Below are 27,944 nucleotides of genomic sequence, written 5' to 3' on the forward strand. Positions count from 1 at the left end.
ATCTTTTTGTTGAATAAATACTAGCTATCTCTTATTTTTTTATATAAAATAGATCCAATAAAATATTGAATGATTTCTTACAGCCTTTTCTTACTGATTAACAGTGGTGTTCGTAGAAACTCCTTAAGTTTGGTAATATTGTTTATAGATAGGTAACATGTTCAATCTATAATAAACAATATTAGGTAGATGAGTAAAATAAAAAGAAAATAAATAATAATCTGTATACTTCTATACATTCTGTCTTATTAACACACAAAAATATGCTTCTAATTTTACCATTTCTAATCCGCAAAATCTTGAGGTTTTGCTTTCATATTTTAAGCAAAAGTAATTGCGTTATTTTTATTTATTAGGCCCTTAAAATTTCAAATCTAAACTAAATAGGTAGCACCTTATTAAAATCTAACTATTTATATATACTTATTTAGATACACATAAAAATAAAAAACCTAACTTAGAAACAAAGCTCTATCGAAATTCTAAAACCCAAAATACAACACACCTTCACAACATTGTTTTTAAATTTTAAAGTAGCATTGTATTCATTAAATATTTTAACACGCCTCATCTTGTATATTAAAGTCACTAAGAAAAATAAAACAAAAACCAATAATAATAATAACATAAATCATTACATATTTATATTCACTCCGTTACTACCAATTTTACAGCACCAAACAAATCACATAAAAACATATTTCTTTCTAATGCTCTGTAGCGAAGTATAGTATGTGGTGATAAATAAGGCGTTTCTCAACTACATATTATACTGCGGTGCAGAGCCGCCGAGTTCTATGGCGCTCTATGCTGTAGTATGTAAATATGCTACTCGGACGTCTCTTTCCTTCTACTTGGCCCTATATAAAGTTCGGCAGAAGAGCATATCACCTTATTCCGTTTAGTACTTCATTATTTGTTATATGGTCGGTCTAAGGTATCTTCAGTATTCTTTTGTAAACCCACATCTCGAAGGCATCAGTCCTTTTCTTCATAGAACTATCCAGCTGTCCACTCCATATATGAGTAGCGGGTAGATGTATACATTTATTATTCCTTTTTTCAGTTCTAAACTGATATGATAAATAAACTAAACTCAGGTGAGCATGGTTCTCATTGTAATGAAAGTACTTCGTGCTATGCGACATTTAATCTCTAGAGAATGTTTTTTCCAATATTTCATTCTACATTAGCTTGTTGCATTTAGAGAATGAAGTTTTTAACTGATATTATATATTTATTACGTTATAATACCTGCTCAGATTCTCAATTTTTCGACAACGAATGGGAATAGATGTTTCGATAATAACAGACTTAAATCAAATATAGCTGATATGTTACGGATATTTTCCAAGGATGAAAGAAACAAGACTGCTTAAAATTACTATGAAATAGGTACATACCACCTAATCAGTACCAGAGACTTAAGGAACAGAAGAATAACAGATGGGAGTGGAGTTAGGTATCGGACAACAACGAAAGAGTCCGTCTGAAACGAATCTGAAAAAACGTCCTGAGGAATTAGAGCCCAAGTCAAGCAATAAATATTAAAGAAAACTTTTTCTAGTAGTATCACATGCTTAGAAGTTACTCCAGTTACCTCTCGCAATCTCAAACTTAAGTAAGAAAGGTTTAATCAACTATATTCTTATTTTGGATTTATTTGATCGTTTACATAGTTTAAAAGAAAACCTCAATTTTAATAAGGATTTCGACATTCGATTTGACAACTAGCCGAGCTTCAGCTTTCACGTCAAATTATTCATATGAATTATCTTAAATCCGAATAATCAATTCTCGTTTAATTTTTATGAAAGGTTACGCAAAGCCGTTCCCGTTATACCAGTGTACGACCTTAGTCGACTAAACAAAACTGCTTGTTTGTCACCTGTCGCACTTATTTACTAACTACCGGTTGTTAGTAGCACGTAGCACACCAAAATTGGGTTGATTCGCATAATTTTATTAAAACTGTTAATAGATCCCTAAAGAAGAGAAAAAGCAAAAGTTTATCGACCCCCTGGAGTAGTATTTAATAACTGATAATTAAAACAGATAATCTAAAAAACATAATTTTAAAAAGGCTAATTGATAATGCTACTACCATATAGTTTCGTGTAACCATAAATGTTAACACAGTCATTATGATATACCATGTAATCGTTCATTACTGCGGAGCCTTATACTTTGTGAAATAAGCACCTTCCTTACAACTATCTTATATTGATTCTTATAGTCATAGCCTTTAGATTTCTTAATGTTTTATTTTTTGTAAAATTATATAATTAAGGTCAGGTTTTACTGCTATTCTCCATCTAATATTAATTTTGCTCTTATAAGTCAATCTCAGATTGACTTTTTGTCTCTTTTACCTGTCATGTCATACTTTAATCTTTAAGTAAATAAAACTTAATAATAGGGAATTATTGTAACTCATATAAGGTCTACCAATAATAAATCCAGCTGTATTTTGACTTTTAGGCAAGCGCAAACCATTTAACATAAAGCTTTAATTGCGCTACAATGTTCTAGTGTTTTTGCTTCCTTAATTTAACAGTTTTTAGTTTAATTTTAATTTTTTTTTAAACCGAATAGTAAAGCAGCAGTTAAGAATAACGTCAACGGCACTAACCTAACGCGCCAATAACTCTTTTCCAATACACACGTTTGGGTTTAGCAGTAATCAGATGTGTTTATTTTCTTAAATACTGCTAGCACTGTAATTAACCAAGACACCTTGATAACCGAAAACTTCTCATTTTAACATAACTCGTAATAATCATAACACATGTCAATTCAACCTGTTCTTCCATAATATATTTTTAACACAATTGTAAAGGTGAATTCACATGACTTGGTAACGGAATAACTAACTCATGACACTACCTATAATAGCTTATAGGAAAAAAATGCTGTAAATCTTAACTTAACCTAACAATGTCAATTAAAAAGCCGTTAGATGTATTATATTATAAAATATAAAAGATCAAAAAAGAAATTATAAGTCATACTTTACCAGTCTACTAATCATTATAAATATTTAAATGGTAAAAAAGAGAAAGAGGAAATCTACATAAGAACCCAGCGGATTGTAACAAAATTCGTGATCGACGATGTAATTTAAGAGATATTACGCGAATATAGAGTTGTAACTGTATTTTTTTTTTAATTATATTAGCAGGATCCCTCATAATTCTTTAGTGATAATTGCGTAAACTAAATATATTTTATTCTCTGCCTAAACAATCGCAAATAAATTTAAATAATAAAATAAAAGTTTTGAAAAAAAAAGAGAAAGGAAACACGCATTATAAAATTTTCCCTAGATATACATACATAAATGTCTTCATTGGTTTCAATTGCTATACTTTTCGCTAATTGGTTTAATGGCTTTTGGCCATATATAGCTGTCAAATGGTAGATTAAGATCATTTTTTATATGCGCAGTACTGCTTATTAAAGAGAAAGAGTGGCACAGAATAGATAGTACGAGTATATATAATCATTATTAGTACTAGAGATCAATAAGGGTCAATAACTTCAAAGGTTCTATTCCAGTGATTTAAGATCCTTTACAAAGTTTATAGAGAATTGTTTTTTGAATACGCTGTTATTAATTTAATTCATCTGCACCCAGTAGTTTCTAAGAAAGTTAGGTTTTTGAGACGCCTGGGCTTGTAATTCAAATTATTTTAACTAGAGGTGAATTAAGGTTCTATACCTTCAATGGTTCTATTCCAATCACTTAAAACTCTTTACTACAAAATTTGTAGACAAATGTCTTCTGAATACTCTACCATGACTCTCATTCATCTACACGCAGTAGATCCTAAGAAATTCACATTTTTGTGATGCCTGGGCTTAAAAATCAAATTATTTAGACTAGAGCTCAATAAAGGTCAATAGCCTCAGAGGTTTTATTCAAATCATTTAAAACCCTTTACAAAGTTTTTAAAGGAATATTTTTTGGATACTGTACTGTTGCTATTATTTATTTATATCCAGTAGTTTTTAAGCATTTGAAGATTTTAAGACGCCTGGGCTTGGAAATCAAATTACCTGCACTACAGGTCAATAAAGGTCAATATCTTTAAAGATTCCATTACAGTCACTTAAAACCTTTTGCAGGAGGACTAATTTCTTAATATTCTACTCTTGATGTAATTCATCTAGGCCCAGTAATTCCTAAGAAATTTACGCATTTACGCTTTGGGGACGTCTGAGCTTAGAAAACGAGTTATTAGTACTAGAAGTCAATAAAGGTCCATAGCTTCAAAGGTTCAATTCCAATGACTTAAAACCATTCACAAAGTTTGTAGAAGATTGTTTTCTGAATACTTTTTTGTTATTAATTTAATTTATCTACACCCAGTAGTTCCTAAAAAAAGTTAGGTTTTTGAGATGCCTGGGCTTGTTATTCAAATTATTAGGATTAGAGCCCTACAGAGGTCAATGCCTTCAAAGGTTCTATTTTAATCACATAAACCCTTGACAAAGTTTGTAGAGAAATGTCTTCTGAATATAATACCGTTGATTTCATTTTTTTTTACCCAGTAGTTCCTAAGAAATTTAAGTTTTTGAGATGTCTGAGGTTGAAAATCGAGTTATTAGTACTAGAGGTCAATAACGGTCAATAACTTCAAATGTTCTACTTCAATGACTGAAAACCCTGTACAAAGTTTGTGGAGAATTATTCTTTGAATACTCTGTTATTAATTTAATTTATCTTCACCCAGTAGTTTCTAAGAAAGTTTTTTGAGACGCTTGGAAATCAAAGTATTTTAACTAGGGGTCAATAAAGGTTTAATACCTTCAAATATTCTATACCAATCACTTAAAACTCTCTACAAAGTTTTTTGTAGACAAAGGTCTTCTGAATACTCTACCAAGAATTTCATTCATCTACACGCAGTAGATCCTAAGAAATTCATATTTTTGTGATGCCTGGGCTTAAAAATCAAATTATTTTGACTAAAGCTTAATAAAGGTCAATAGCTTTAAAGGTCTTATTCCAATCACTTAAAACTCTGTTTAAAGTTCGTATAGGAATATTTTGTGAATACTGTACTGTCAATATCTTTAAAGATTCGATTACAGTCACTTAAAACCTTTTCCAGGAGGACTAATTTCTTAATATTCTACTCTTGATGTAATTCATCTAGACCCAGTAATTCCTAAGAAATTTACGCATTCATGCTTTGGGGACGTCTGAGCTTGGAAAACGAGTTATTAATACTAGAAGTCAATAAAGGTCCATAGCTTCAAAGGTTCAATTCCAATGACTTAAAACCCTTCACAAAGTTTGTAGAGGATTGTTTTCTGAATACTTAGTTATTAATTTAATTTATCTACACCCAGTAGTTCCTAAGAAAGTTAGGTTTTTGAGATGCCTGGGCTTGGAATTCAAATTATTAAGATTAGAGCCCTACAGAGGTCACCCAACTAACAAAGTTCTCTTATTACTAACAGCTTAAAAGCTAGTTTTTATTTATAAAGGTTTTTTAAAGGTTTCGAATTGCCATTTTTGCGTTATAAAAATTTTTGATAAGGCAAATTTATCTCCGAGGGAAAAACAGCCTTTAACGATTGCTCTTAGAATATTCTTACGACCTTTTTATAAAGCTGATTTGTAGCTATAATGTTACTTGCTGTAAGAATATTTATACTGCCTCCACTATAAGGAAAAACGCCTCTGTAAGCAATTGTATCTTATAGTTTACTTGTAGAAGCTCCTAAATACATTTATACAAGCTTAATAAAGAAAGTAGGTGCTGTTTTATAAGTATTACTTTAGATTACATGTACAAGGCAAGTATTCCATAAAAAAGTTGCAAGACTTAAAAGCGTTTCGTAAAGAGTATTTAAAACACAAAATAGTGTTTTAGGTACTGTTAGGGCATTTTAAAAAGCAGGTTTATTGAAGTTGCAAGAAAGTAATAAGATTTTAATGGTTTTCTCCATTTTGATTTTAGTGCCACAGGGAAATTAATGGTGTATGTGTACTGTGTGCAAAGTTAATGTAACACTCTTTAAAAAATGGATATAAGTAAATGGAAAAAGCTTAAAAAATCAGGTGCCTTTCGTAAAAAAGTAAAAAAAAAACTACGAGCTCATGAAAATCAATTCTAATGTCAGTAAATCAATTGCATCTACCAGTGTTTTTAAGAGTGATTTTAATGTAACTCCAAATTTACAATCAAAGGAGCTGCTAGAGGAAGTACCTCCCAATACTAGGTATCATTTTCCATATGCTGAAAATGTACTACCAGAAAGTGATGAAGATCAGCATGACGAAGAAATAAAAAATAACTGGATTAATGAACTAATAACTCAGTGCGAGGAGGAGCAAGATGATCAAGGTATTACTAAAGTAGAAAAAAATGTTATCTTATACAGGCAACTACGCACATGGGCAGTTTCTTTTAATATTTGCCATGCAGCTCTAAAAGATATGCTTAATATTTTAAATGAACGGTTATCAAGCCCTTTTCCACGTGATCCCAGAACATTGCTAAAAACTCCAGCTATTATACATACAAGTAAGCTTAAGAACGCGGAATATTGGCATAATGGTTTAGAATTTTGTCTGAAAAAATGCCTATTCTCTTCCGACATCGATTCCGTCTCAATAAATAATAATATTGATGGATTACCAGTTTTTAAAAGTTCAGGACAAGAGTTCTGGCCAATAATTTGTAACATAACCGAACTACCAAATATAAAGCCCATGATCATTGGCATCTTTTGTGGAATAGGCAAACCCACAAAGTTGGATATATTTTTAAAAGAATTTGTCGACGAGGCAAAGGTTCTAATTGCTGTTGGTCTCCTGATTTCAAATAATAACTCTAATAGAAAGATTGAAATAAAATTAAGAAGTTTTATTTGTGACTCTCCAGCAAGAGCACTGATCAAAGGTTAGTAAATATTTATACCTTTGAAGGCATTGCAATGCCTTCAAAGGTTCTATTTTAATCACATAAACCCTTGACAAAGTTTGTAGAGAAATGTCTTCTGAATATAATACCGTTGATTTCATTTTTTTTTACCCAGTAGTTCCTAAGAAATTTAAGTTTTTGAGACGTCTGAGCTTGGAAATCGAGTTATTAGTACTAGAGGTCAAACACGGTCAATAACTTCAAATATTCTTCTTCAATGACTGAAAACCCTGTACAAAGTTTGTAGAGAATTATTCTTTGAATACTCTGTTATTAATTTAATTTATCTTCACCCAGTACGCCTGGGCTTAAAATTTAAATTATTTTAACTAGGGGTCAATAAAGGTTTTATACCATTAAATATTCTAAACCAATCACTTAAAACTCTTTACAAAGTTTTTTGTAGACAAAGGTCTTCTGAATACTCTACCAAGAATTTCATTCATCTACACCCAGTAGATCCTAAGAAATTCATATTTTTGTGATGCCTGGGCTTAAAAATCAAATTATTTGGACCAGAGCTCAATAAAGGTCAATAGCCTCACAGGTTTTATTCAAATCATTTAAAACCCTTTACAAAGTTTTTAAAGGAATATTTTTTGGATACTGTACTGTTGCTATTATTTATTTATATCCAGGTGTTTCTACGCAATTGAAGATTTTAAGACGCCTGAGCTTGGAAAATAAATTATGGATTAGAGATCTACAGAGGTCAATACTTTCAAAGGTTTTAATTCAATCACTTAAGACCATTGATAAAATTTGTAGGGAAATGCCTTCTGAATATAGTACCGTTAATTTCATTTTTCTTTACCCAGTAGTTCCTAAGAAATTTAAGTTTTTGTGATGCCTGGGCTTAAAAATCAAATTATTTTGACTAAAGCTTAATAAAGGTCAATAGCTTTAAAGGTCTTATTCCAATCACTTAAAACTCTGTTTAAAGTTCGTATAGGAATATTTTGTGAATACTGTACTGTTGCTATCATTTATTTATATCCAGTAGTTTTTAAGCAATTAAAGATTTTAAGACGCCTGGGCTTGGAAATCAAATTACCTACACTACAGGTCAATAAAGGTCAATATCTTTAAAAATTCGATTACAGTTACTTAAAACCTTTTCCAGGAGGACTAATTTCTTAATACTCTACTGTTGATGTACTTCATCTAGGTCCAGTAATTCCTAAGAAATTTACGCATTTACGCTTTAGGGACGTCTGAGCTTGGAAAACGAGTTATTAGTACTAGAAGTCAATAAAGGTCCATAGCTTCAAAGGTTCAATTCCAATGACTTAAAACCCTTCGCAAAGTTTGTAGAAGATTGTTTTCTGAATACTTTGTTATTAATTTAATTTATCTACACCCAGTAGTTCCTAAGAAAGTTAGGTTTTTGAGATGCCTGGGCTTGGAATTCAAATTATTAGGATTAGAGCCCTACAGATGTCAATGCCTTCAAAGGTTCTATTTTAATCACATAAATCCTTGACAAAGTTTGTAGAGAAATGTCTTCTGAATATAATACCGTTGATTTCATTTTTTTTTTTACTCAGTAGTTCCTAAGAAATTTAAGTTTTTGAGACGTCTGAGCTTGGTAATCGAGTTATTAGTACTAGAGGTCAATAAAGGTCAATAGCTTCAAAGTTCTACTCCAATGACTTAAAATCCTCTACAAAGTTTGTAGAGAATTATTCTTTAAATACTCTGTTATTAATTTAATTTATTTTTACCCAGTAGTTTCAAAGAAAGTTTTTTGAGACGCCTGGGCTTGGAATTTAAATTATTTTAACTAGGGGTCAATAAAGGTTTTATACCATCAAATATTCTATACCAATCACTTAAAACTCTTTACAACAAGGTTTGTAGACAAAGGTCTTCTGAATACTTTACCATAAATTTCATTCATCTACACCCAATAGATCCTAAGAAATTTACATTTTTGTGATGCCTGGGCTTAAAAATCAAATTATTTGGACTAGAGGTCAATACGATAATAGACAATTAATATAGGTAGTTACTTTGTCTGGTATTTGCTCCAAATTTGCTATTTACTTTATTATTGTAATTCAATGGACAGGTCCCGTGAATACATAAATAAATATTCTATAAACTTAATTAACAGAATTTGTACTCGAATACACTAAATTCAATAAAATCATTACTATGTCATTTAGTTAGTATTTTCAACTCGTGCAATATTACCCGTCAAAAATCAACCGCATCAAAAGATCCTTAAGCAATGTGAATTCCAGAATAAGAACGGATGCATATTTCTGCCGGCGATGCAAGGTACGAGCTGTTTTCCTTTCATATTTTAAAAAGGTCATTTAATTTAATAATTTAATATTAACTCGCTAAAATTTCGGTGCCATCATCGGCGTAATTCCTTAATTAACTTTGCGGTATAAGCCGTTTGCTTTACATGGTCGAATATTAAGCGGCCAACGAGGATAATTATCTTGATACAGTCTTATACGGAGGAACCGGGTATTTTATAAACCATTTAGAGGCTTTTTATCGTTTAATTTAGCCCTGATCTTTTAGATTCGCATTTTAGTAATAGGAACATATTAAAATATGCTCAAGGAATTATTTATTGCTTCTATAATTTAATATAACCTGATTTAGTTTATTTAATTTATTTATTTTATTACATTGATTATCAATAAATCAAGTTAATAATCGCACATGATTTCACAATTAAATAGTGGCGTGTCTATATCTAAATTCAGTAGAAAACCATTTTACTGTTGTTGGTTTATTATGGGGATCTCGCATGCTTCAGGTCAGTAGCTAATGGCATTGAAGATTTATATTTTAGATAAGAAAACGTTTAAAACTATCTTTAAGGCAGTTTACGTTGGTTAAGTTCAGTTTAATAAAATAAATATTCTTTTTTTAAATGTTCACAGGTTCATCCTTTTTATTTCTCTACAGATTGGCATTTTTACTGAAATGCTTTATTGGAATAGGATTCTTGAATATTTTTTTATATCATTTCTTAAATATTTAGGATATTTTATGCTTTCCAACTTTTGTAACTAAAATAAAGAAGAAACGTTGTGTGTAAAAATCAACCAATTATAAAAAATCTAAAAGAAACATTAATCACTCATACCCGTAAATTTAAAGATGATTAAACAGAATAGTTCATAATAAGTGAGAAGAAGAAAACGTGCTTTGCTAATGCCATTAATCTCGCGTGTGCATCGTCTACTGAAAGATTTTCAGCATTATACATTATGAATATATTAAACGTATTTCGAAATTGAATAGGATATTAACATACAGGTTTAATTACATAAAATTTATGGTATCGTGAAGGACAGTTGTTAAAAATGTCATTCCAGGATCCAGGACTTCTTAAACCGGTTTTCGTGCTATTTGATTTTTTCTGATGTAACGAGGAAAATTGTTGTTTTTACTTTTGCATTGAAATCTCTATAAAAGAGCTAGAACACCATTTTACTCATATTAAGGGACATTGAGAGACATAAAACCTAATTTTAAATGCCTGGAAGAAAATAATAAATTGGTCCAGGTAGTTTAGTTATCATAAAAGGCATAAAATTAATTTTATGCCTTAAATTAATTTTGAATTTAAGGCAATTTTAATTGCCTTAAAGAGAAAAAATCTTTTAAGTAATTAATTAAAAGGTAAGTAAAACTATAGATTAAAAAAACCTTTCAGGCAGTTCAGTTAACTTGAGAGGTAAAAAAATTATTTTGAGGTGCTTAAAAGAGATGACAAATGGAGTGTGCCCCTTAAGCATAAAATGTAAGTGCTTGGAAGAAAAAAAACATTTTTTCCAGGCAATTGAGTAAGTAGGAATAAAAGTTACTTTTAATTGCCAGAAAAAAATTAATTAAGTTTATATAATTATTAAGAAAGAATAGTTTAATTGTTAACCTAATTTCAAATGCCTGGAAGAAAATAAAAAATCTTCCAGGCAGTTGAGTTAGTTTGAGAGGCGTAAAACTCGATTTTATGTACTTGGAAGATTTTTGAGAACCCATTTTTGTTAAAATTGAACAATTTGAAAAAAGTTAACTCAGATCATATTTCAGGTCTTTTAACCTCTTAATTGTCTTTTTTACGATTTTCCAAAGAGTAAAGCTGTTTTTTTAATGTGCCTTAAGGTCCTGGACTAATTTTGAATTTTTTCAAGGCAGTTAAGGTGACTGTCTATGTATTTCAAGCTCCTGAACTATTTTAAGTGTTTTACAGTTTCTAGTAATTTTTTTATTAATTGACAATTAAATATTTTTCAAAGTTTTTAATTAATTAAATTGCATAGTAAGGCAAGATTTTTGAGAGGCCAATTTTTTAGTATAACATAGAGAGAAAAAAATTCTAAAAATTTGATTTCAGAAGAACGACCCAAAATATGGGCATACATCAAAAAACTGCTGCAAAGCACCGAACATAAACTAGTTCTTTATACTGTGTGCAAAGTAAAGAATTTTTAAAATCAAAAATTATTTTAAAATTTATTTACTTTAAAATTTGCAGGTAAAATTTTCTTAAAAAATGGTTTAATTTTTTTTCCTTTTAAATTTTATGATTGCTAAAAATTGTTTTCGAGAAACTTAGAGAAAAATTTTTAGATTTTTTTAATTTTCTCTGAAATTAATGCGAAAATTATTAATTTTATTTTTGCATTAAATTTTGTGAAAAAGTGCCCATAGATAAGCTAAAAGACCTTCTTGCAGTAAATTGCATATTAAGAAAAGAACAAAATAGTTTAAGTTGTCAAGTTGTAGTAATCAAAATTGGTAATCGTAACATTTTATACTTTGGTTTATGAAACTTTCTTGCATTCAATTCTTGCAATTCTTGAAAATCCATTCTTGCATTCCCGCTTTCTTTGACAAAGTTATCAATTTTAACCAAAATTCTTGGTTTAAATTTGGAATCAGGTTCTCCGTGACTCATTCTTTATAATTTTCGTAGTTCATGTCATGATATTTGTTGTGACCTCTTGTGTTTTTTTGCAGTTTTTTTATTTTTAACCTTCCAAACTCTCATCAGTTCATCCTTTAATGTAGGTATGGTTGATGTTAAATTAGCACTTTAATTATTTCTAAATTTTGTCCAATGGAACCAATTTTCGGGACTTCTTTACGTAGAGTCTCTTTACATCTTTGATAGCGGATATCTTCAACAAATTTTTTGTGAATTGTTTTTAATATAGGAACCGCCTTCATGTTCAAATTAAGATTAATAATAGTTTTCCACAAAATTTCCAAATTTGCATCGTCAAGAAGAATGTTATCTGTATTATGGGTGGATTACTACTTATATTTAAGAAAACATCAATTAGAAAATAACTTTTTAAGAGGAATATTGACTTTTTCAGCCACTGCTTCCGTTTCATGGCTGACCAATTATTAATTTATTTTTAGACATTTTAAAATTAAAGTTTCTAAAATGCCCAAAAAACACTTATCACTATCACTTAATTAATATCGATTATAATCCTCGGCTATAATACTGCGATATAAACTTACAGGCTTCTACGAGCAGAGTTCTTTAAATTCCTATTCAATTCAACCTGCCTGAAAAAGTATTAAATTGGGACTTTTTTGTCTTCATATTAAATAAAGTCCTCGATTTGTCACTCTTTCTATTTTCGTACTATAATTTCTGAAAGAACCTCGCATTTCCCACTAATTTTAAGCGCACAATATAGTAGGGCTAAATTCAAATTTGGCGCCATAATCAAATTTTGAGTTACCCGCTATTATGGCGTCAAAAACCCATTTTCATTTCCATTTAGTACTACTCCTCGAAATTCAGATGGTGTAACAGTCAAACGATTTTCAGTGTTCTATTGGCTCTTAGGTATCAAGTTTCATCCTGACAAATAAAAGTATACTTGGCAACAGTGTCAAATTGTGTATAAAATTCTGCACATCGTCGTTACTCATTTCTTGTATCCAAATCCTAACAAGTGTTAACTGTCTGTCTTTGGTTATGGTCATATGGTGTCTGTGGCTGTCCTAATTTAATTGTTATTATTTGTGAGAAAAAATGTAAATAGGAATCAAAACATCTTATTTATATGATTTCAATCATAAATATATAGTGATTAGATTTTTTGGGTAATTCTGCAGTTTAGCGGCTTTTGTTAAAACTAACGAAAAATGGTCGGTTTTTTTGCAAAATGGGTGGATATGGATATAGATATCCAAAATCCAATCGGAAAGCCAAATTTTATCACGAAGAGAGTGTTATCGTGCACTAAATCACTCACTATGGGACATGAATAGAATAACGTCATTAGAATAACCTTGTATTTGATAGCTTTGTTTTGGTTCCTGTTAGAATCGTCCTAGAATTGTTTTGCACATGCGCAGATTGTTTTATGCGTTTTGGTTAAATTAGAATTGATTCCGAATTGAAAGTTTGGTGTTTTGGTTTTTTTTTGGACCGGTTCAGAATTGTCCTAGAATCGTCCAAAAATCCCTGCTCGAGAGTAGGGATCAATTCAGAATCAGGCAGTTCGTACATGCGCAAAAAATATATCCTTACAATTTTACTCGACTTCACCAAATTTGAGAAGAAGAGGAAGAAGAAGAAGTAAATAAGTACTTTTTTATGCTTTGTTAATGTTTATTGTTTTTCTTGTAGATAGATTTCACTTAACCTAAGAATTATCTATTGATTTTTTTAAAAATCTATTGACATTTTTATTCCAGTCCTAATGTTTAAAAAAATATAAAGGTCCAAAACCAAAGCAATAAGCAATATTCAAAATTTCAAAACAAGTTGTGTTTAGTAAATAAACAATCAGAATCAGCTGTTTACTGTCAGCGCGTCAAGCGTTCGGGTTCCATACCATGCAGAATTGAAACGGGAGCGATTTCGGATTTTACTTTATAATAATAATAATAATAATCCTTTATTTAACACTTGGCTAGTACATAATACTATAACAAACATTTAATATACATGTGTGTAATATAATAAATTCCTTAAAATTAAATTATAATTGATTCTTTAAGAAATTAAACACCTTTCTATTAAACATTTTCAGTGATGTTGCTTCTTTAATCTCTACTGGTAGGTTATTAAACATTCGAATTCCCTCAAAAAACAGTAATTTTTGTAAAGCAGTGGTTTTAACATGTTGAATATTATAGTTCTGCTTTGACCGAATGTTATATTGATAGAAATTTTCTCTTTTTTCCAAAAACGTTGATAAATAGTTTGGTAAAAGACCATGTTCGATTTTAAAAATTAATGTTAAATTTGCCTTTTTAATATTTTTTTCTACCGATAACCAATTTAATGTAGAAAGCATATATTCAATTGGTGTATATTTACTACAGTTCAAAATAACCCTCATAGCTTTATTTAGTTGTAATTGAAGCCTATTTATGTTTTCTTGTGTACAGGATATAAGTAAAGCAGAACAATAATTAAAATGAGGCAATATAATAGTGTTAAATATTAACTTTTTAGACCATAATGACAGAGAACTTGAAATACGAGATAAGAATGAAATTTTTTTACCTAATTTTCTACAAACATAATCTATGTGCAATGAAAAATTCAACTGTGGATCAATAATTATTCCTAAGTATTTAATTTCCGAAACAAAATCTACTTGATCTCCGTTTATATTTACTGTACAGCCTGATTCATAAAATTTATTACAATTTGTCTTTGACCCCAACACAATACACTTTGTTTTCCTTATATTTAATTTTAATTTATTTTTGCACAACCAATCATACAAAATATGCATCTCAGAGTTCATTATTCTGGTAATATTTTTGAAGTTCCTACCTACCACGCATACTACAGTATCATCCGCAAACAAGTTAATAAATGAATTTCGCAGAACTGTGTTTATATCATTTACGTAAATTATAAATAATAAGGGCCCAAGAACACTGCCCTGTGGCACACCCAGTTTACTTGGAACCTTATTTGAAAATCTATCACCTACTTTAGTTCTCATACACCTGTTACTTAGAAAATCCTTAATCCATTTTAAAACAATACTCTTAACTCCATATAACTTTAATTTCTTAAAGAGGATATCCCGATCTGTAGTCTCAAATGCCCGTTTTAAGTCAATAAAAACACTAAGCACAACATTTTCATCGTTTATTTCTTTTCTCCACTTCGCACAAATATACTGTAGGGCCGACTCGCATGAATGGTTATTTCTAAATCCGGATTGTCCAACATAGAGTAAGTTGTTTTCCTCAAAGTAGTACCTAAGTTGCTGACACACAATTGTTTCGATGATCTTATCTACAACAGGGAGTAAATTAATGGGTCGAAATTCTTCTGGGATGGTTGATTTTGACACTTTAGGGATGGGAATCATAACACTTGTCTTCAGATCATCTGGGACTCTACCAGTTTCTAAAGAGGTATTTATTAGATAGAGTAAAGGATATCCCAATACACAAAACAAGTCTTTATTCAACTTAACACTGAAAAACTCATCACTGGTACTTTTGTTCTTAAGTTTAAATATAATAGATCTTAGTTTCTGGAGAGTGAGGTTTTTAAAGTTTGCTATTTCTGAGTCCTTCTGTTCACTAACTTTACAGTCCCATTGCCGTTTCTCTATATTTTCTGAAATTTCCTCGACACTATCTGCATAATATTGGTTAAAATTTTCTTCTACGCTGGTATTATATGGACCAAAATCAATATCTCCAAAATCTGTCGGCTGATTTTTGCTTCCTATCAAACTTTTTAGAGTACGCCACATTTTTTTACTATCACCCCTACACATATCTATGTTTTGTTCATAAAATGTTTTCTTTTCCTGTCGTATCAGTGAAGTCACATTATTGCGTAACCTTTGGTAAGTGTACCAATCAATTTCATTTTTGGTAAGACAAAATCGTTTGTATGCGTTGTTTCGTTCTGTTTGTGCTCGTTTTACAGTATCATTCACCCATGGATATTTTTTTAGTGTCCGTTTTTGTTTGGGACTTACTCTATCCACTGCAGCTCTTACGATCTCTATTAAATCAGAATATATCATATTTACATCAGTGGAGGAGTAGTTCCAGTCAGCACCCACTATTTCCGTCCTAATTTTCGAAATTATTTCATCATTAAGATTTCTATAACATATATCTCTAGGATTGTTACTAACTTCTTCAAATGGCATATTTACCCCTATAATCTCATGGTCGCTTATGGCGGGAAAATTCCTAAGTAATTCGGAGATATTATAGTCGTTTGTAATAATGTGGTCGATTAATAGGTCAACGTCGTTTCCTCCTTCACAATCTGACGAAAACCTGCTGCATCTATAACTGTTTTTAAGTTTTTTGCTCTATTGTCATTTTTTTGTAGGTCAATATTTAAATCACCTAACAACACAACTTTTTTCTGTTGACATGAGTCCTCATTCAAGGTATTGCCCAAATACTCCAAGAAAAGCTTACAATCCGAATTCGGAGATCTATAAATACTTCCCACAACAGCGACTTCTTTATTCACAGTTATTGATGTCCATAATGCCCAAAAATTATAATCAACCGAATCATTTTTCCATACTGTAAATTTTAAACCATTTTTTATGTACATTATAGTACCACCTGTATGTCTGCTGTTTGAATAACATATTACGGTATCATATCCTGATAAATGTACCTCATGTTCATTTATTTCAGAAGTCATATGTGTTTCACTAATGCACAACACTAACGGAGAACTATCAACAACAAGTTGTCTAATTTCACTTATGCGTGACGTGACCCCCTGTATATTAACATGGATCACCCTACCATCCATAACAGATACTCGCTTATGCATATTTTTTAATGGCTATATATATTGGGTTCTTGATTTTAGTTTTTCCTGTGCTCTTTGGTAGCAAACACATTTTTTATCAAAAACACTATGTTTATAGTCAATATCTGTAATCTTTAAGACATCATGGGCATATTTACAATTTGTACATTCTAAAATATTGGAAGTACACTCCTCACTTTTATGATTATTGTTACAAAGTGGACATATAATTGATTGCTGCCTGCAATTTACAGCTTTATGGCCGTACCGCCAGCACTTATAACAGCGTAAAACACCCAAATATTCGTATACTGGAAAGGTATCCCATCCCAAAAACATTTTCTTATTATTTATGAGGCATCTAAACACACATGGAGAAACTTCCAAAATAATATTGTACGATGTTTTTTGTTTTGGGGAATACTGCTTTATTATTTTAATATCACAATCCGGTACTTTTAGTGCAGAGAGACAATTTTGTTTTCTTATTATTTGACCGAGGTCAACGTCCTTGTTTACATATTTCTCGTGTATCCCAACAACAATAATTTTCGGATTTGCAATCTTAGGAATTTCGATGTCATAGTTCTCCGATAGTTCGGCGACGGCCTTGGTTTGCAGTTTATGTAGGGATTCACGATCATTACACTCGATAACCACGCTGCCTTAACTTGCTGTTTTACATTTTTTTACTTCAATTGAGAGATCCGCTGGATTAATTTTTTCTCGTACTACATTTTTGGTCGTACTACTATCTTGGTTTGCCTGCTTAGGTTTGATTATTAACGGAGGAAATAGATTTTTTTTTACAACGGTTGACCACTGATCTGCTTGGACTTCGGAAGGTATTGTCTTATTGTTTTCCATAGTTTGTACTATCTGAGATATGTTAATATTATTTTCAACTACACGTTGTTCAAGTGCTCCGATTTTTTTGGCAATGTTTAAATTCTCGTTAACCAAATTAACGCACTCGTTACAGCACCAAAACACATTCTTATTCTCACCCAATGCTTTAAATAAGGGTTCCTTTATCTGCACACACTGACTATGAAAATGTTCTTTACACCACTTGCATTTAACTGACTTGGAATTTACCACAAAATTGTCGTCGCACCGTACACATACGTGTGCACGGTTCGACATCGCGATGGCTACTTTATGGCGCAACGAGTTCTGCGCAGTTCTAGAATCATCCCAAAATCGGAACCAAAACAAAGCTGATTAGTTTTGACAACAAATAGGTTACAACCAAGGTGAGGTTAGGTGTGGTGTTGCCAGTTCTGTCGTCTACTGCGTTTTGTCACTCTGCAGTCACTCTGCAGCTTCAGCCTTGTCCCCAGTGTGACTGACTAATGAGTGCCTTCTCTAAAGTGGCGAATTCACTCTATATTTTTTAGTCATGTGCAATGTAAGATATTATGCGTAAAATAAATTCACAAAAACTGTTTTTACCTTTTCTTGGTGGGTTGTCGACTCTGGGAGTATGTGTGCAGTGTTTTGGTTTGTTCCGTTTCTCTATCACCGCGAGGTGAACATAAGGCCCAACCCAACCCAACCCAAGCCAAACCAACCACATTAACACACAGGGTCATTCATTAACACATTAGGTTGGGTTGGGTGGGTTGGTTCTTAAATTACTCAAGCACCGCTCATCAATTTTTGCGTATTTTTACAATTTTTTTTAAATGGCCTAATTTTACCCAAAAAAAATTAAAAGTGGCGGAATGATACGATATAATTCGCCGCGAATATTGAATTTTGATAGAACTTAAAAAAAAGAAATTTTAAAAATGATTAACTCCTAAAAATAAATTTTCATTTCAAACAAATTTGTGTTTATTACATGTAATTGACATTTTAAGTAATATGTAATAAAACTAGTGTATAATGTTAAGATTATACACTAGTTTTATTCATCATTTTTTATATGTTATGATAATGAATGACTAAAAAAATACAGAGTGAATCCTCCACTTTAGAGAAAGCCAGACTGGAGACAAGGCTTTAGCTGCAGAGTGACAAAACGCAACAAAACCGGCAACACCACACCTAACCTCAACTCAGTTGTCACCTATTTGTTGACAAAACTAATGGTATACGAGGTTAATCTAATGATTATTCGCTATAGTGAGTGATTTAGTGCAACACCCTCTTCGTGATAAAATTTGGCTTTCCGCCACTCTTAGTGAAAAATATATATCGAAATCTACCTACTTTGCAAAAAACCCGACCATTTTTCGTTAGTTTTGACAAAAGCCGGTAAACTGCAGAATTACCATTTTTTGTATCGTGTATGAGTGCTAATTACTACCTAGAGTTAAGGCCAAACGAGAACATTTCTATTTCCAAGGTTAGAAGAAAAGGAATAGAATATTGTTTATTTTACAATTTAGAAAAGAAAGAAGAGAAAGGCTTATCAATGGCAGTTTCCTATCTAAGTAGTATTAATCTATGGTAGAGATTATGACGAGACTTGATGTGATGGAGAGACGTATTAATTTATGTATACAAAATTGTGGATTTATAAGCTATGAGTAATAATTTATGTATGTGTTTAACCGAATAAAAAGGCCATTGTACACTTCAACTCATCTAAATCATTAATGAGATTCGAAAAGAAGCAACTAAGAACGAACCAATATAATTTAGTTCTAACGACAACTTTTCCCAGTCTTAAGTTATTATTAATCTAACTTTTGACAGTAGAAACATGGATCTCAGGCGGCTTCTTAGTAAAAAATTAGTTCCAGGAGTTCCTGGATAAGAATTTCTATAGAAAACTCTTTCCACCCTCATTCAGTCGTCTGTAATTCCTTACCTGAGGTAACATTCCTTGCAAGGATCTTCACAAAAGAATTCTCCAAAAAATCTTCTATTCATCTCATAACCAATGACATAAACAGACAGCATAAACACTACTGAGGGTCTTACCCCAGCTCATCAAACCAAATCTATTTAAAAATCAGAATTCTTTGATATTTTTTTCTAAAAAAGACATTTCATAACTTTTTCCATATCCATAGTCATGGAATGAAATCATACATAATTTCCTTTCAAACAATAGAGGTTAACCTAGAAGTGATCTCTTGCAGGAGTCACTGGACAAGAGTCCCTACAGAAAACTCTGAGCATTGAGATAGATTGCTCACAACAGGATCTCTTACAAGAATTCTTAAAGAAGAATTCCTGGAAAACTAGAGGATCAGGGAAGTTCTCTTATCCAAAACTAATAATCCTTGAGTTTGCTTCTTGAGAAGAACATTCCTCAACCTTTAACAGTCTAAGTCTTTTGTGACTTCACTAGAGATAATCAATATTCACTTAGTCACAGTAATCTTTTAAATCTCTGAGCAAGAATTCCTAAAGAAAACTCCCATCAGATGAGCGATTTATTGAAAGACTTTCTGTGAAAAATGTTGAACAAGAATTTCTATAAAAATTCCTTTATATTTCTGTTAATATCAACTCTACTGCTAGTAAGCAAAGATAGTCATCGCTAATGCTCTTGCATCAGATCATTAAGCAAATCCTTCTTTTCAGGTGACTATTGAAAAGAAGTGATTTGGAAAAAGTGTTTTTCTTCAAAAGTAATCTTAAATTTAATGGTTCTAGATAGTTAAAATAGATTTAGAGTCAGTAATTTGCTGAAGTAATTTTCCATGTTTTCCCTGCTAAAAGTTTCAGGGCAAGAGTCTTATAGAAATGACCTACACAAAATTTCCCCAATCATTCAGACGATCTCCTGCTTCTATAGAGATCTTCATTGATATATCTTAGGATTCAAGTCATGACATGAGACTTACAAGAATTTGGCAGAAAAATCAATTTAGGTCAATGAGCAAAGGTCAATGTTTCTGGTTTATTTAAAAGCGTTTATTGGTTCGACATCTTATTTTTTTTGATAACTCGTAAGCAGATATGTCGCCTCAAAAAAGTTTTAAAAAAGGTACATTAAAAAAGACATTCAGAGGGCAATTAAAAACCCAACGGTAACAAGACGCCTAGCTGCTTCTACCAGTATTCTACACTTGGCGATTTGTTCCGATATAATTGAACAACATTTCGCAGATGCCCCTCATAGAGAGGCCCGCACTTACCTTGAAAAATACGGTTTTCTCTGCGATACCGTTTCTTTCTAGGTTCTTTACGGCTCTCGATCGATGTTTATGGGTTCGCAGAAGAAAATGCGATCGATCCCATCGACGAATTAAAAAAAAATCATTATCAATTCACCATTTAACACTTTAACGGTAATAAAATTACCAAACAAGCCCCCTATCACTTTAAAGATTATTAATTATTTACTATTCATGTTACATAGCTGTGATTTATTGTGCGGTTATGACGGGGTCCATCTTCCAGCTGTAAGATGCTTAAAAGCTGTAACGGTTCCTTAAGAATTATCGAACAATAGAATATATTCTTAAATACAACAATGTTATAAGTAGAAAAAGTTAGCAAAAGAATATATGAAGGGTGTCAGTAGAAAACTGCAACATTTTTTATAGGTGTCATTTTCTCATGCCTTAAACAGATCAGGAGAAAATCAGTAATGTTAATGTGTAATGCATGGAGAAAACAGGGATTGTCCAACTGAACGTGTAATAAACCGGGAATGTCTATTTAGAGAGCTATTTATGTCAATAATATTATTAGGTTGCAGTAATTTTCCTCTATCTTATTAGTAGTGCACATGGAACGTTAAAGATGTATGACTGTATTCTCCTTGTGAATTTTTGACAATCAGAATGTGTGAACTTGCTAAAAAGGGACGTTTACAATCGCCCTAATTTGAAAAGTTTTGTAAATGTAAAAGGCTTAAAGTGCACGGATGAAGTGAATCTCAGTCACAGACAAGCTGTTCTTAATAATTTCAATCCTTTGGAGTCAAATGATGACCAAAATTTCTATTTGTGCTCGCTTATGTCAGTAACTACAATACAATGTCTTTCAAGGTTAAGGACACCAGATTGCTATATTGATTTAATACAGTTGATATGTCCAGTGCGTGGGCATTCGTACTTAGAATGAGATAAGAACATGGGACTGATAAACACAAAATTGAGAATAGAATCTCCAAGAGATTGGGAACAAACTATTAGGATAACTAGGGTAAAACCAGTCGTTACGGTAAATCAGAGTTATGTTAAGGAGTGTAGTGAGTTTTTCTGTACTGCATCCGAATTTTTTCGTTACATTTTCCTGGGTGCGTTATAAGAGAAAACAGTCAGGGGCAGTCAGGACAGCACAGACCGACGTCAATATAGAGCACGTCGAGAGGACTGGTAAGCTGTGACATATGAGAAGATCAAATGGACCATCAACTCATTTGAGCCCTAGAAATCTGGTGGCCCAGATGGAATCATTCCAGCAATAATGCAAGAAGAGCCAGGAGTATTAATAACTAAATTGCGTTTGTATTCAAGCCCGAAAAAAGTGACTTTCAGACCGATAAGTCTTATAACTTTTCTTCTGAAGGCACTAGAAAAATTACTCGACAGACACATTACGAACGGAGCCCTCTGTTACAAGACCAATGTGCTTACACCGCAGGCAAATCTACAGAGATGGAGCTGCATAGGCTCGTAACTACGGCAGAGAAGGTTCTGGAAACCAAAGAGGTATTTTTAGTTGTCTACCTGGAAGGAGCTTTTGACAATACACATTTCGAGTCTATTGCAAGGACGGCAGGTGGATAGACAGTGGCAGAGGGCAGGTGGATAGAGATATAGAAACTATGGAAGCCTTTGTAACTCAGGGATGTTCACAGGGAGGTGTTCTGTCACATATCCTGTGGTGTATGATGATGAATGGGCTGCTATTAAAATTAAAGGAAAAAGACGCTTTAGAAGCTTAGGATATGCAGATAACTTGGTAATACTAGTCCAAGGAAAATTTAGTACAACAGTGAGAGAAAGAATTCAAACTGTTCTTACCATCGTAAAAAACGGGACAAAAAGGGAAGGTTTTAAACTCAGTCCTCTTAAATCCGCAATTATACTATTTATTATAATATAGCCACAATGAAGGAAAGGAGTACTAAATGGACACGCTGTATATATATATATATATAATAGCATTAAGATACTTAGCAAAAGAAGTCCTAAAACACTATATTACTAATTTGCTAAAATAAAATAAACCCCAATAAAAGAAAATTCTCTCGCATCAAATTTTTAATAAATTGTATTTTGTGCAACTTTATGTGCAAACGTGTTACACTCTATTTATCTAATTAAACCTTATATCGACCGGCTCGCATATATAGTTTTCCATTTTTATTATTGAATAAAATGTTTACGGTAAAAAGCATTAAAATTTATGCCAGAAGATACTGCCTGATGTTAATGCATATAAAACTTTATATTGCTCGGATATATATTTTGATTAAGATTGCGTAATAATTGTGGGTAAAATAATAATTAATGTGACACCACACATGCTTTAAGGTGTTTATTCTTTATTGTTGCAGTGAATTTTGAAATAAAACACATACAAATATTAATTAGGTCTGTACTTTTTAGACATGAGTGCATCTATAAGGATTAATACGCCACTATATCATTTTTTAAGGGAAAAATTAAAATTCCTCTATACATTAAAATATATAAAAATATATACAGTAATGACCAAAAGTAGATAGACAAATGGTTTTTTAAAAGGAAATAAAAATTCTATAATAAAGATATTTAAGTATATTATGAGCAACATAAACATGTATAAAAATAATAAAACATTCTTTAGAAACAATTACCCAATTTGGTAAATAATAAGAAATAACTAGTCTATACGCTGGACAAAAGTAGAGAGACAAATTTCAAAAATAAGCAATACTCTTTTTTTTTTGAAGTATATTTTTTAAATTACAAACTAAAACATCTAAAATATTAGTATTTTGTAAAATACCCATTACTGTATATTACAACCTGACATCTACGTGGCATTGATTCAATAAGATTGTCTATGAGTTTAAAAGCAATATTTTTCCATTTCTGGTTGCAACCGTTCGAATAATTCACCTTTATTTGAATAGTTTGTATCCCTAATATCACGATCTACAATTTCGATGGGATTAAGATCGGGTGACTGGGATGGCGATTTTAAAACTGTTAACTGGTATTTTTTCTTCTTCGAAAAATTGCTTCATAATTTTGGAGGAATGCTTCGGGTCATTATCTTGCTGGAATTGGAATCTCAATGGTAAATTGTCCTCGACATAACATCTCTGAGAATATCCCTGTACATAAACCTGTCCATTATGCCCTCTATGCAATGTAACGGGCCCATTCCATAACCTGAGAAGCAACCCCAAATCATCAATGATCCACCTCCATGCTTAACTGTGGGTTTTGAGTAGGTACTTGGGATTCAAACGCTGGCCAGAAGGACGTCTAACATATTGAATTCCATCGGAACTAAACAAATTAAACTTCGATTCGTCGCTCCAGCAAACACGTTTCCATTCATGCTTTGTTCAGTGTATATGCTGACGGGCAACTTCCAATCGGGCTAAGCGATTCTTTTTTGAAAGCAATGGTTTTTTTGCTGGCCTACGTGCAAATAAATTCTCTTCTACCAACCTTCGTCTTACAGTCCTTGAGGACACATTACAAATCCCTAGAGCTTGTAATTCTATCTGAATTTGATGAGAAGTCATGAAAGTGTTATTCTGGCTAATTTGTTTTAATTTGCGTACAGCTCTAATGTCCATTTTTTTGGTCGACCAGATTTAGTTATTGGCTCTAATGATCCTGTCCTTTCATATCTTTTTGATAATTGCACAAACGGCTATTCTTTTAACATCAAATCTAGGAGCAATATCAATTTGACGATCACCCGCGCGATATGCATTATTAATGCGTTGTCTTAAATCAAGAGAGAATCTAATTCCGCGTGGCATGTTGCACCTTGAGCTAAAGAGAAGCAATACTATACTAATTTTATTTTATAAATATCGAGACAAAAAAATAATTCCCAAATTGTTTTTTTGTCTATCTACTTTTGACTATCTATATTTATATTATTGCTTTATCTGATAGCAAGCAAAATATGTAACTAAAATTTATTGGGATCTTTTTATAGACCGTCTTACAAATAACAATAATTTAAAATCTAGGGGACCTGTGGGTAAATCTAAATAAAATATAAAATCTCGATAAAGGCATTTGCCGTATATTTTTTTCAGAGAAAAAGAGACAAAAAAGTACGATAAAGGATAAAAACTAATTTTCTACTTGCTTAGGTTTTCAAATATCCAAAATTATATCCAGTGAATTAAGATGATACTCATAAGACATTTGTCGTAAGTTTTGTATGTCTCCAAGGAATTTAAGGTGATTTTTCACGTTTTCCAGGTACTTGGTTGGAGTAATTTTTAAAATTTTTTTCCAGGATTTAAATCAATTTTGTCCTTAAACTCCTGGAAAATATACAAAATTACATTAAATGCCTTAAAAGAATAACGTGAAATTTTTTGAAAATAACCATTTATTTTCTATTTTTTTTAGGTTTCCAAATATTTAAAATTACCAGAACAAATACATGTGAAAGAAATTAGACATTCTAATACAAGCTGATAAGCGGCATTTAAAAAAAATTGACACGGGATTTACATATCTAGTTTTTAATATTTGATGAAATTATTCTAAAAAAATCACTGTTTTTCATGCATATTATTCAATATAATAACACTGTTTTTATACTAAATATTAATATATAAAATTATATCAAATTTAAATAAATATTGTTATTACATTAAATATTTCATATCTATTTTCTTCAGAAACATTGTTTTTCATCAAAATAACCCATACCCCCCCACCCACCCCAAACAATTTTTTAGTAAAAATGTCAGTGCAAAATCACTGTTTTCATTCATAATATCCAATCTAATAGCACTGTTTTTGTATTAAATATTAATACATATACATATTTATAATTATATTAAATTTAAATAAAAAAACTGTTTATTAGATTAGATATTAATGACTAAACCAGCTGTTATTCATGCGTATTATTTAGAAAAACAATGATTTTTAAAAACAATTTCTCACTGGTAAAGTGTGTGGGGTGGGTGGGGGGTAAGGGTAAGGTTAATAAAAAAAATTTTTTTTGCAGAAACTAATTGAAAATAAAAAATTATACATATACATATACGTATATTCCACTGTGTAGCATACGATATACTTTTCATACACGTATATATCTTATAGTGTAATATATTACACAGAGAAACCTAAAAAATTATGGGAAAATAGGGTCAGCAATCGTTTTTCGATGCTTTTATAGTTGGGTTGAGATGGGTTAGGTTGGTTACTGTCTTGTGGGTAGGTCAACAATTTTTTAGGTACTTTTTCCAGAAAAGTTACTATACTAGACCTTTACCGAAAACAAAGTTTTATTTTAAGAATAATCAAAAATATCTCGCCCAATGCCTTAACTAAACATTTTTGAAGAAATTAATGATTAACCAAAGGCATTTCCTTTTTAAAATCCCTAAAGCCTATAATAGCTTTACAAACCTTTTAATTCAAGATATTATTTATATAGCCTCTGGACTAAGAAATAAACTGTAATTAAACCCAACTAACTTAAACCAGTTTATAAAAGTAAATCACAAAGACACTTCTACACCGTATTCATCTTCCTATAACGCAAAATTCCCCGCGAATAAAACAAACAAAATCTCCCGTCCAAATACGCACTAAACACCCACAAAGATACTATTTACATTAAATAAGTAAATAAATAAAATCACATAACGCATTCATTCCAGGCGAGTGACTCATCATCATCAAGCAAAAACCTACATAATATATCTAGAACAATTTGAAATAATAATGCTAATAGATTGGCGAAGGCGTATATTTCAACGCGACAAAACCGCATCTAAGATGCTATTTAAAATAATCGTAAACGAGTTGACGAATGTGCCGGGCATATTTTAGATATTTCAATTATTTCAAATTGGCTCGGACCCCCGTTTAAGGATTCGCCGAGAATTATTTGCTCTAAACCGTGAAACCGGCGATAACGTTGCCAATAGAACCGCATTCTTCAATAATCCAATTATCTTTCACGGTATTTTTAGTGTGTTTTTAATAGTCTTATATTTAATGAATGTATGATGCGGCAACGTTGCATTTCGTCGCTTAATAGTGTGTATAAGAGTTTATTATACAGGATAATTGACGACCGATGGTACGTTAGCCATATATGGAAAACCAAACGTAGCATTTTGCTGAAAATTTGGTAGATACAGTAAAAAACAATGCTCTATAGCTACAAATTATTTTCAGCACTGCAGCGTTGCCGCTTATATAGAAAAATGGCAACCCCTTTGATTTTTTAAATAGAACATCCTTTATATTTTTAGGAATTTTGATTCCCTGCTTCATTTTAAGTCTTTTTTAATCATACCTCCTTATACGTATCTCTAGCGGTTTTCAAGAAAAAAAAATAATACGGCGTGGTTTTGGTTAAAAATCAAGGTATAACTAACGTCACAGCCATCTTTACTCTAGCCGCGAACATCGCAAGGCAACACCGATTTTAAGTTTTTTTACTAACAGAAATGCCCGTTTTGTTGAAGGCATTATGCTATTCATTGGAAAATAGATTTGATATAATTTTTTAACTTTATTTTCATAATATCAAGATTATATCCCAATTTATACAACAAAAAAAAAATTTACCTCTGGATGTTTACTTATTATTGAACAAATATTTTTTTTGGATTTTTTCGAATAATAATTCTACATTATGGTAAATAAATGGTGGATACAAAGTGTTAAATTGTAAATTAACGTGCAAAGCCTGAATTATTACATATTATACAGTGTGATACATAATAAATGTGAAACAATGATTGTTTTAAATTGAAAGTTAAGTATCATCAAAAATGTCGTCAAAAACACTTACAGAAATAAGTATGAGAATTGGTGATTTTGAACACAAAATAGCCAGTATACAGGGCAGATCAAAGCATATATAGCAATATATATCAAGCACGCATAGCATATAGTGCAAGGAGAGGAAGTATATAACATAAAAGACATCACAATGGTTGCTGGTGAATAACGTTTATGCTTTGACAGGAGATTTATTTGATCAAGGGACCTGTGGGTAAATCTTTAAACAATTATATGAAAATAATACTTTGTCTATCTACTTTTGGCCACTACTGTATATAAAGTAGTGCATTTTTCCCAAAGAGACCTCTAAATAAAAAAAAT

General features: G+C 31.4%; 1 protein-coding gene across 6 annotated transcripts in view; it reads right to left on the reverse strand.

Moving 5' to 3' along the window:
- Nucleotides 1-27,944, reverse strand: part of LOC126746651 (uncharacterized) — a 129,453-nt gene that overhangs the window by 97,449 nt on the left and 4,060 nt on the right. The window contains exon 1 of one of the 6 annotated variants that reach the window (XM_050454997.1): nt 26,232-26,497. The exons of the other annotated variants lie outside the window; for them this stretch is intronic. The gene's annotated coding sequence lies outside the window, so the exon portion shown is untranslated. Of the gene's footprint in view, nt 1-26,231; nt 26,498-27,944 lie in introns of those variants that run through there. 6 annotated transcript variants of the gene reach the window in all.

The sequence above is a fragment of the Anthonomus grandis genome, chromosome 2 (genome assembly GCF_022605725.1).
Source record: "Anthonomus grandis grandis chromosome 2, icAntGran1.3, whole genome shotgun sequence".
NCBI lineage: Eukaryota > Metazoa > Arthropoda > Insecta > Coleoptera > Curculionidae > Anthonomus > Anthonomus grandis.